Source organism: Canis lupus, chromosome 1, assembly GCF_003254725.2.
Source record: "Canis lupus dingo isolate Sandy chromosome 1, ASM325472v2, whole genome shotgun sequence".
NCBI classification, from domain to species: Eukaryota; Metazoa; Chordata; class Mammalia; order Carnivora; family Canidae; genus Canis; species Canis lupus.
This window is the reverse complement of record NC_064243.1, coordinates 12,679,044-12,691,343: the sequence shown is the minus strand read 5'-3', so window position 1 is coordinate 12,691,343 and position 12,300 is coordinate 12,679,044. Positions and strand designations below refer to the sequence as shown.

General features: G+C 34.3%; 1 long non-coding RNA gene across 3 annotated transcripts in view; it reads right to left on the bottom strand.

The window, feature by feature from the left end:
• Window positions 1-477: 477 nt before the first annotated feature.
• Window positions 478-12,300, bottom strand: part of LOC112644008 (uncharacterized) — a 65,456-nt gene continuing 53,633 nt past the window's right edge. For all 3 annotated transcript variants that reach the window (XR_004810761.2, XR_004810765.2, XR_004810762.2), the window contains one exon: window positions 478-1,761. This is a non-coding gene — a long non-coding RNA (uncharacterized LOC112644008). The remainder of the gene's footprint in view (window positions 1,762-12,300) is intronic.

Genomic DNA, 12,300 nt, shown 5'->3' with positions numbered 1-12,300 from the left:
GGAATCAAATTGGAACGACGATTAAAATAGTCTTTATAGAACAACTGTGTTGGCTGGCTTTCCACACTTTGTTACCCCTTGATTACCCCCCACCTTGATCCTTATATATATTAAATGGATAGCATTATAAAAGAAACATTGGCTACCTGGGGAGACTGACTTCCAAATACTATTTTGCTCCAAAGAAAACTAGGACTCTTTGGTGATATAATTGATACCAGTGACAGGGAGGTGAATAACAAATTGTGCCAGAAAGAAAATGCTCAAAGAAAAACAAAAAGATGAAGGTATTTCCAAAGACACAGAAACCAGACAACATGAAGAACTTCTAACTTAGTCAGAAGTGGCTTTTCTTTCAAATTCCTCTGTATTATATTTTGTTCAAGTATGTAATTTTTTTAAAAAATATGATTTATTTGTTCATTAAAAATACATTAATAAGCTCACTGCATGTTAACATAAAATATGTTATGACTAATAGCTATGTTTTCCAAAACAAAGGAATTCAGTGAAAAAAAGTGGTATTATACTATATTTTGCAAATGGGTTTTGTTTGTTTGTTTTTTGGTTTTGTTTCAAGTTTTTATTTAAATTCCAGTGAGTTAACATATACTATAATATTAGTTTGTTCAGTAGTATTGAAATATGTGCATGTAATACTTCAATAAAAACAAAATAGCCCCCAAATCCCTATTACTGGCACTGGTGTAAGGTAATATAAACTTTCATCCACATATTTTGATTTTGAATATTTTGATACAGATGTAAGGATCATTTTCTTTTCTCTGCATTCAGTTCTTAAATGTTGAGAGTTGAATAATTTAATTCCAAGGTAAATAATTCTTGAGAAGAGTTATAATCTCTGATACTCAAATCAATAATTTGAGTGTCTTGATAATTCCTCAAGTTAAATTATGGATATATGAGAGGACATTCAGAAATCTCTGGGGATTTGTGAAAAGTAGGTAATATTTTAGTATCAGACAAATACGACTGAGGCTTTCCTTATTTTTCTAAATAAACTAAATTACTGTAGCAATAATACAGAATTACAGTTCTTTATCCCTGCCTATAAAATGTTCTGTTTTCATGTAGTCAATGAGCAACTGGAATGCTCTTCTATTATACAATAATATAGTGGGTAGAACAGGGATCTCTGCAATCTCCTCAGCCTTCCATCATTGAAAAGGGATTGATAAATTTTAATTCCAAAATAACAAATCAGTTCCATCAGAAAATTAGTCTGTGATGGGGGAAATTCAGTGAAATAGTCAATCTGATGTCATTGGGTCTCATTGCTTCAGAGATCTTACTGCTCAGTCAGTCAGAGAAAATCCTGGGCAGAACTGTGAAGTCAGTATGATTCATTTCTCTACCTTGTCATTATTATTTTCCTTCCCTTTTAAAACATCTTCCCCAAGCAAAGCTTCTCCTTCTCTATTTCTCTCTCCCCCTTAGTTTGTCCAAGTCACCCACTTCTGCTCAACCCTCATATTCTTTTTATGTGCTCAACACAGCAACCATTTATTTGCTTCAATTTTGCTATTTGGGCTCACATCAGTTCGGTGGTACATCTGTTGGTGTTCTCTAGAGTCACTCATGTGACTGTAGGCATCTGGAGCCTTGGTAGCTGGATAGTGGAAGACGGTCTCACTCACATGTCGGTTAGTTCGCTGGGACTTTTGGCTGGAGAGCTTAGTTTTCCTCTGTGTGGCCCCATGAACAGACAGACTGAACTGCTAACATGGTGGTAGGAATACTCTGGAAGGCAAGATAGAATAACAGAGCACTCATCAATCCTCTGCTTATGTCATATTTACTACTTCCCGTTGGCTAAAGAAAGCACATACTTAGCCCAGAGTTAGTACTCAAGGGACTACATGATGTGGAGGGCATGATCATTGATGGACACCAATTTCACAGCCTCCCACGCTGTCCCACTACAAATAGAACCACAGCCTCCACTGCACATTTTTGATGCTGGTTCCACATACTTTTCACAGCTCATGTGAGTTCCTGACTATTTTTTTTTTAAAGATTTATTTATTTATTTATTTATTTATTTATTTATTTATTATAGACACAGAGAGTGAGAGAGAGGCAGAGACACAGGCAGAGGGAGAAGCAGGCTCCATGCCGGGAGCCCGACGCGAGACTCGATCCCAGGACTCCAGGATCGCGCGCCGGGCCAAAGGCAGGCGCCAAACCGCTGAACCACCCAGGGATCCCCAAGTTTCTGACTATTAAAGAATCCCCAATTCCTGGAAAGTTGAATGTTGAGAAGATGTATGCGGCCATGTCTGCCCCTCGCAATACAAATGCTTCATCAGTTATTCTCAATAGCTTTGAGAAAAACATCTCCCTTCCTGCTTATTCCTACCTCTGCTGTCAAAAGCTTTGATTTACATAACAAATGCTCTATGTGTGAGGCCCTGGAGATAAATCTCTAAACAAGGAAGCGAGAAGATTCAACACCCAAGAACTGGTCCAAATGTGATGCTTCCAATGAACAGGTGAGTATGACAAAGAAAGCCAGGCAGGGGTAGCCATCCTGACCTGCTGGATAAGAGAATGAAAGCTTGGAGTAGGAGTGGAAAGGGGCTAAGCCAGGAAGAGTTAGGGTGGTTGGGGGATCGCATTCTAGGTACAACAGAAGCTTTATAGTGAAGGAAATAAAAGGGCCCAGTGTACTTGTGCAGTACAAGATAAGCATAATTGGGGATGCTGAAGAGAGGAGAGCAGAAGCAAAGCTGTCGAGGGTCTTGCATACCATGTGAAGGGACTGACGCTTGTTCTGACAGAAGAATCCTATACCCTCCTGCCCAGCAAGTGTGCTTTGTCTCAGGTTTCTTCTCTACTCACTTCCAAATGCTTCAAGACCGTGCCTACATCTCATCTTTGTTTCCAATGTAGTTTTGCAGGTTTTTAAAATTTAAATAATATATTCTTCACTAGTATCCACCCCCTACCACCACCCCAGACAGGGGTAAAATACAGAAAAGCAAAGAATAGGAAGCAGTTGCATTTGTTACTCATGGATGCTAAGGGAGAGACAGATGGGATGCCAGAGGACAAGAAGCCCGAAAAAAGTCTCGATTCAAGGTTATGTACTTGTTTAGAGCACAGACCTACAGCCTGGAGGGGTCCTGGTTTGGGGTTATTTTAACTGTGTGCACATAAGGTAAGGAACATGAGCTCTATTCTAGATAGCATTAAAGAAAATGATCCAAGATGAACTCTGATTAGAGATAAAAATAATAAGAAAACACTTACCAAATGTGTACAAACTTCCTCACACCGTGTAAAAATGATCATTAACAGGCATACATGGTATGCTGTTATATTCTTAATTTTTTGCACAATAAAAATGTAAGACATGGAAATAGGTTATTTTTTTTAGAAGTAAACTAGTAAAATCCACTCCCAAGTGAAGAGTTTACTTGATGACGGAAATAAATAATGATATTGTGAGTATATGACTGGACTATGATATCAACCAAGTGCTATAGGCAATTTGGGTTTCATCCCAAGGATTTATGACTAAAGTTTGTTATAATCAAAAAATATCTCAGACATACATTATATGTCTGACCAAAAGACTACTGAAAGAGGAAGTTGCTCAGGATAGTAAAGGGGCTGAGAGAGAACATGTCAATATACATACATAATAGCTAACTGAAAAAAGAAAAACAAAAAAACACCACCCACAACATCTCTAAACTTGGTAAATGTGAATATTTTGGTCCCCGAAGAGGAGTTGGTTATTATTTAAAGTGGGTGAAATACTGTTTGCTCTCTCTCTCACTCTCTCTCTCCTTCTCTCTCATCTATTGAAAGACTATATGTATTGAAAGTTTGATCTGGTTAAGTTATTATGAGTGTTTATATACTGCTCCTTAATGTTTATTTTCTATTTTGAATTTCAAAAATTAAGAGGACTCATTAGTTCTGAAGTAATCTTCAGATCTTTAAAGTACTCTTGCTGGCAATAATAAAGTAAAATCTATTTTGACATAAAAGCACAGAATAAATAGTTTAGCAATGGTTGCTTGTATGTTGTCATTCTCTCACTTGGAATTAATTTTTAACATAAAAGCATCTTAGAAGTTGGCCTCAACAGTGTCCCTTCCCTGCTATTTTAGGTGGGTTCATAAAACAATGTTTTCCCCAAGTTCTACCACTGAGTGAGTCTATTTGGCTGAAATACAGGAAAATAAAGGATTTTATTTAGATATTGCCTTTGACTTCACATGCATTCTTCTGTCATCTACTGTACGTATGTTTTTTACATGTTTTTGTGTTAAAATCACTAACATGCTAGAGAAAGATTTAATAGTAGAAAAAAGAAAGGGTCACGGTATTTTAAAATTTTTGTACTGAAGTACACTAATAGAAAAGTACATAAATAATAACTGTGTTGATCAATGAATTTTCAAAAACTAACATATCCATGTAACCAGTACGTATATCAAGAAATGGAAGCCCCCACCTGCCGAGTCATTAAATCCTCCCCAAAGCAATGGTTACGCCAAGCTCTAAAATCATAAAATAGTTTTGCCTGTGTTTGAAAGTCACAGAAATGTAGTGATATATATATTTATTGGGTTTATATTTATATTGTAGTGTATGATATATATTTATACTTCTCCCAAGAGTAACTATTATTCCAACTATTAAGACTATAGATTAATTTTGTTTGCTTTTGAACTTTATCAAAATAGAACCATGTAGTTTATATTTGTGAGTGTCTGGTTTCTTTCATATAGTTTATATTTGTGAGTGTCTGGTTTCTTTCATTAAATGTAAGCTGAGGTTTACTTTTATGAAACAGCATGTTTATGAAACTAGGTTATTCTGTACCTTCATCCTCATCAATGTACCCCTTGTATGAATATGGCACAATATGTCTGTCTCATTTTATGGCTAATGGATTATATATATTATATTATATATATACACATACATTTATATTTACAGTTATGTATTTAGTTTTGATATATATTTTTAGTTTTGGTTGTTTGGCTCATTACTTAGGAATGGTTTAGGAAAATGCAAATCAAAAGTACCATGAGATACCACCTTTTACTCACTAGGATGGCTACTATCAAACATAGACACACACACACACACACACACACACACACACACACCCCAAAGCAGAAAATAACATGGAAAGAATGTGGAGAAATTGAGATCCTTGTGCATTATTAGTGGGAATGTAAAATGGTGCAACAAGGGGCGAAAACAACATAGCAGTTCCTTAAAAAAATAAAAATAGAATTACCCTATGATCCAGCAATTCCACTTCTAGGTATATATCCAAAAGAACTGAAAGCAGGATGTTGAAGAAATATTTGTACATCCATGTTTACAATAGTGTCATTCACAAAAACTAGAACATGGAAGCAACTTAGTGTTTATTGATGGATGAATGGATAAACAAACTGTGGTATAACAGTTTGAAAAAAAAGGAAGAAAATTCTGATACATGGTACAGCATGGGCAAACCTTAAGGACATTATACTAAGTGAAATAAACCAGTCATAAAAAGACAACTACTATATGCTTCCACTTATATGAGGTACTTAGAGTAGTCAAAATCATAGAAACAAAAAATGGAATGGTGGTTGCTAGGGACTGTGGGGAGAAAGAATGGGGAATTACTGTTTAATGGGCTTAGAGTTTCTGTTTTACAAATTACATATGACCTAAAGTAAATAGAAACTACCTCAGTTATCATTTCCTTTTATGTGTGAAGACACAATTTCAATGCTCACAATTCAACTTTTTTTTTTAGCCATGGAGATAAATATCAGGTGATATGCAATATTACCAATGCTGTCTGGTTGGAAACTTCAGAGAAACATTCGTTAATGTTTTCAGAAAAAAATTGAATTAAAGAGAGAAAGAAAGACAGACAAACAGGCAGGCTAAAGTTTTAAGTTATTAAAGTACCATAAATCACTAACTAGAAAACTCAGTTTTTCATATTTTAACATTTCTTCTTCATTAAAATAAATCCTACAAATAGTGGCATCTCAACAATCACTGTTGTTCAGGTGGCATGGTTTACATTGACTAAGATGGGTGAAAAAATTAGCTGTTTGTTCTCTATGATTGTAGGACAAATGAAATTAACACATGATTGTAGAACAAATGATTGTAGCAATTAACAAATGTAACAAATTAACAAATGTGCTAGAAGTTCTCTGGAACTCTTCCTATAAGATCCTTTCAGAAGAGCAAAAAATACTAATGTCAGAATTTGCCAAATGTGTGTCACTGGGTTGTGATAAAATGTGAGAGACAATGGTGGAATATTGTTTTAAAGAATTCTGCATCACCCATGTTTTTGATAGTACAGTATGCTATTTTAGAGTTAAGAACAAACTTTGATGACTCTCAAAAAGAGATTCTGAAAGGTCTGACTTAGAATGAAGAGTATTTTAGAAAAACTGTAATAAATTTATTTTATTTATATTCTCATATACATTTTGGCATGATAAATAATAAACTATGTCTAAAATATGCTTCAAAAGTATAAAATAAAATAGTGATAAGATGGTATCTTGTAATAGTTTAACAAGTAATAATTTTTTTTCTTAATGGTGCACACTATACAGATATGCCTTAAGATTGACGACATCATAGATTCAATGAAATATGATAAAATACACTACTTTTTAAAATAACTTATGAGGAAATAAATATTTCTCCATTAAAATGTACAGATAATGATATATATGTATATGCATAGGCTTATAAGGAAATAATTTCTTGTTTTCAGGAAAAGTATAGAGTCATACTAATTTATCACTAAGTAAATAGTTTGATCATTATTTTAAAAAATGAGAGCCACATGAAAAATCTTGGATTAATTTTATTTTACAAGTTGGTATTCGAATACGTTATATTTAAAAAAATTCTTTATTGTCTTCAAATTGTTTTGCGTACGTATTAGAAGAGAATCCAGTCTGGAGAAAAACATAAATCTTGTAACTATGTCATTTTATGTAAACATGTTAAATATTTTATTCTGTTTTGTATCTTCTGGCAATAGATACAAGTAATATTAACAAAAGAAGAATTAAATATATCTTTTTGTCATTAGGTTAAGCCCCACAAAACTCTGAAAGAAAATATCTCTGTTTTTCATGTTTTTTATGACCCTTGTGGTGCAGTAAGATGCCTGTTTCTAAGCAGCAGTGTTAAACAGAATAAGAGTAATTATTATTGACACATAATGTAATTACCAATAATGTATTGGGTTCAAATGAAGAGAAGCATTTTAATCTTCACATGAAGCGATTGATGTGTTTAGTTCCCATTTGTGTTAATGGCAAGTATTCCCATGAATCTCCGTGTCAGCAGAAGACAAATATACTCTAAAGAATCCTCATCAGAAATTCAAGCTGTTTTATTCAGCAGAAAGAACAGAGCTCCCTGAGAACGATCTATTTTTTAAATGAAAAGAGATTTCTACTCCATAGAGCATAACCAAAGACTCCCTGCCCTTCCAAACATGTCCACTGTACTGTTTTCTCCTAAAGAGGATCCTTTCAGGCTTCCTGTTATATGAGGTGAAACTTCCCTCTGAAAAAATAAATAATTTGAGCAGAATTATTGCCAAATAAGTGCTTTTAGAAAATTCCAGAAAAATGGAATCTTTTGTGTATAAAACTGGAGATATGAAAATTATCTCTATGAGAATTATCTCTAGACAAAGAAAATAGTCTCTTTTTCCCTCTATGTTTTTTTTTTTCCTACTAGAAATGAAAGAGCAATTATTTTCCTGATATCAATACAAGGACATGTGAACATAGACATTTAGAATAAAAAAGCATTTTTATATCTTTACAGATATCCTCCTTGGTGTAATTTTTATGAAATCAAAATTTCACTGAAGTTATTTTCTATCTTAAGAGCAATAAAACATCAATAAGTTTCTAAAGCTATATCCAAACTGACTTAATGACTAATTCAAGCAAATATTTAAAATATAAGAGATTGATTCATTTTAAATATTTACCATAATTTGAATGATTTTCAAAATAAAAACACCAAAAAAAAAAAAAAAAAAAAACCCAAATCCTAAACAAACAAACAACTGCCCTTTCTACTTTGAGATCCTTCAGGGAACCATTTTACAAATTGATTAAAATTATGTATAATGAGCATGTTGTTTCCCTGTGACTAAAACAATGCTTCTGAAATATGCCCGAAGATTGATAAAATAAGTTGTGGCATATTTAAACAACAAAATACTGAGAACATGTTATAAGAAAATTTAAAAATCTTGGGAAAACACTTATGCTTTTATTAAAGACTAGACGAGTTCAAATTAAAATGTAAAATGAGATTTTAAATATGTAGCATCAAATATAATAGTATATATAATTATCTCTAACTTTGGAAAAATTGGGGAGAAATTAGAAATACACTAAACTATTAAAAGAGCCTATGGTGTTGGGAGCTCCCTTCCATCTGCTGGAAGGGATACTGCCCAAGTCATGAATTGCTGAAAAAAGAATAAAGTCAATTATATCTTATAAAAAAAAAAAAAAAAAAAAAAGGAGAGAGAGCCTATGGTGGACTGGTGGAATTACAGGTGATTTCTTTTTATGTCTGTGTGCCTTTCCATATTGTACAAACCTTATACATTTAATAGAGGCAGCTACTGTAATCATCAAAAGAATGCCTTAAAATAATCTACTGTAGGTGAAATATGTGTTTCTTTTACATATTTACATATGTAAAAGAGTTTATTAGTATAGTTTTGTTAGACATAGTCCAAAAATGAATTTTATATGTAGTAATCCCCATCTAAATGATCATATTTCAATGAATAATCCTCAATGTTGTATTATTATTATTTTCTAAAGATTTTATTTACTTATTTATGAGAAACACAGAGAGAGAGAGGCAGAGACACAGGCAGAGGGAGAAGCAGGCTCCCCAAGGGGAACCTGATCTGGACTCGATTGCAGGACCCCAGAATCACGCCCTGAGCCAAAGGCAGATGCTCAACCACTGAGCCACCAAGGTACACCTCAGTGTTGTTTTTTTTTTAAAGATTTTATTTATTTATTCATGATAGTCACACACACACACACACACACACACACGGAGGGAGAGAGAGAGAGAGAGAGGCAGAGACACAGGCAGAGGGAGAAGCAGGCTCCATGCAGGGAGCCCGACGTGGGATTCGATCCCGGGTCTCCAGGATCGCACCCTAGGCCAAAGGCAGGCGCCAAACCGCTGCGCCACCCAGGGATCCCTCAATGTTATATTTTTATTGCTTCCCTACTGAATTAAAAATTTCCCAGTTTATGTCAGATAACATAATTATCTTATATAACACTAGATACAATAATCCCCAAATATTTTGAGAGAAGTGTACACATAACCCTTCAAGCTATAGGAAATAGGCCATATTGTTCTGTTTTTATTAAGCAGTGCAAATGGAAGGACAGAGAATTAACTGATTTCCTCTAAGATTAGATAGTGGATTTTACTTGCAAGCATATCTTGTTTTCCTTCCATTTGATAGATGTTTCAAGCTGATTAGTGAAACTACAATATCGATATGACAGCCTCTATTGCAAAGCTTGATGAATCCTATTTTTAAACACATAAGCTATGTATCTTTATTAACTTGGCTGGTCTGTTCTGAGAGCATGATACTAGAGCCCACATAAAAATATAGTAATTAGAAAATACTTTCTGACCTTGAGCTGGCCAGAAAATTTCCTTATTTAAAATAGGGAATGTTATACTTTTGCAATAATTTGTTAAACATTTCTTTGGAAGACACAGGGAAGCAAAACAATAAACTTACACTTGCAGTGTCTACCAGCCAGTGGCAAGTTTCCTCACCGAAGAAAAAAGAAAGGAGGATTGAGAGAGTAAATTATATCTCAATGTAATTACATGGCATCAAAGAAATGTGGAGCATAGAATTTTTAAATGGCTTTAATAATGTTATCTGAACAATAACATGTAAGTGAAATCAGTAATTTTTCTAAAGGAACAGCTGATTCTAGATCATGTGAAGGTGTGATGAGAAGAAAACTTTACACAAAGCCAAGTTCATTAATCATGATGTTAGGACAAGGGCAGAGTTGTGCAGGAAATTTCCTACAACTATGCAACAACTTATCTAAAAGACCTTCAGATTAATTTTAGATGCAATGTGATATTATGGAAAAAAAACACTGGACTAAATTGGAAGATGGACTCTTTCAGCTACTAATTAGCTAGATAAATCTGCAATGTTTGGACCTCATCTTTTTCTTACCTGTGAAATAGGATTTAGAAATCCTATTTTCCACTCAAAAATAATGTCATCATGTGAAATAATTATTGTCCTTCATTTTCCTACATATAACTCGGAAATACTTTTGCCCATACTGATGACTCTATTTAGGATATATTTTAGATTTTTCTTCCCTTGGAGATCCATCGTGACATATAATGTAAAGTAAAACTGATCTTCAGCCTAATATAAAAATGTATGATAAAACTATTTTCCATTCTTAGTGCTGTGGGATAGGGGAAGACCATGCAGTGAACCGATGAATTTCCTACAAGATAGATGTGGTGTCATATCATTTACTGAAAACAATTATTCTTTGGTGCCACAATTTCAAAAGGCCCGGAAATTAACAATTAAAAAGGGAAGAGGGCAGAGTTATAATATTCATGGCAATGGGGGGTAGTATTTTTTCATAAAAGAAAATATCCGTTAATTTTATCAAAACCACCACGAGTTCTGTTCATTTCAGGTCATGTATTGGTTACCTTTTATAGACCACACAACATGCTAGGCTTTGGAAACACAACAGTGATTTACAGTCAAGTAAAGAGGAAGACATCTGGTTATACTAGGTCCATTGTGTATTTATTTATCTTTTCTCTCCATCAAAGCACCTCTAAAATGGGCAAAGAAAATGTGATTGAAGTCAATTCTGGATGACAAATTTGGATACATTTTAGGTACAAGCCTGATGGAGGAGGGCTGCCTGGATAGATCAGTTGGCTGAGCATCTGATTCTTGGTTTCAGCTCAGGTTGTGATCTTAGGGTCATGAGATCTAGCCCCATGTCGGGCTCCATGCTCAGTGGAAAGTCTGCTTGAGACTCTCTCTCTCCCTCTTCCCTTCTTTCTAAAATAGTAAAATTATTATTATTTTTTAAAAATAACTCAGATAGAGGATATGTAACTGATTGCATACAGAAGACGATCAAAGTTCTAGATTGAGACAAATGCTAAATGACTACGTTGGACACCTGAAGCGAATACAATATTGTATGTCACCTATACCTCAAATTTTTAAAATGGAATTTTGTATGAAATGTAGTGTGTATAAAATGTGGGATTCTTAATACATACTTGTGTTTTCACAAGGGTTCAGTTAAGTGTCCTTGTATAGTTCTAAAATTAATTGCAATGGCCTTTTGCGCTGTCCCCTGGTACTGATCAAAGCAACTGAAACTCCTCTGTATTTAATTTTTAAAAAGCATTCTAAAATGTCCAAGGTCTACCCCAAGCATAGTGGAGGTCAGGGATGATCTCCAAGGATAGAAACAGGAAGATTCTGATAAAATCCATGTATTAGCAAGCCAAACTTCTCTAAGCCCTGAACCTGCTGGAATCCAGGGATTAATACTATGCACACCTACAATTATACCACAGAGAATGAAAGTATTATCCTTTGAGCTCCCCCAAGAAAGGCTTCCTGTACTGGCAACACATGTCTGATCACCTTAAGGTGAAGTCACAGCCTACAAGGTTGATCCCCACACTGAGTTTCAATCACCTTTCCAGGGGCCTTGTTCTTAAAGATGCAAAGACAGCCCCAAGCCATCAGGCTTTTGAAGAAGCTTCTATAATAAAAGAGAGAAGCAAGACCAAACAAAAAAACAAACAAGTTTTGTGGAAAAAAAGATAGCTCAGGAAACAAACCAAAATCTTTAAAAATATTTAATTAGTAACTTCAGAGAAGCAAAGATAGCCTATCCCTGAAACCAGAGTAAAAAGGAATAATTAAAGAACAAAAGGGAAATATTAGACATTTTAGAGGATAAACACTTAAAAAAAGAATTCAAGAGGTTTAACATATAAGAAAGATAGAACTCAGGGAAGTGTATGGGAGCAATATTTAACAGAGACAAATCCTCAACTACAAGAAGAGAAATCCAGGAAATACTATCTGGATTTTGTAAACAGAAAAATGTCAGCATATGCACATCGTTTAGAACAAGAAAAAGAGTTGAATACACTGCTTCTGGGTATCAGACC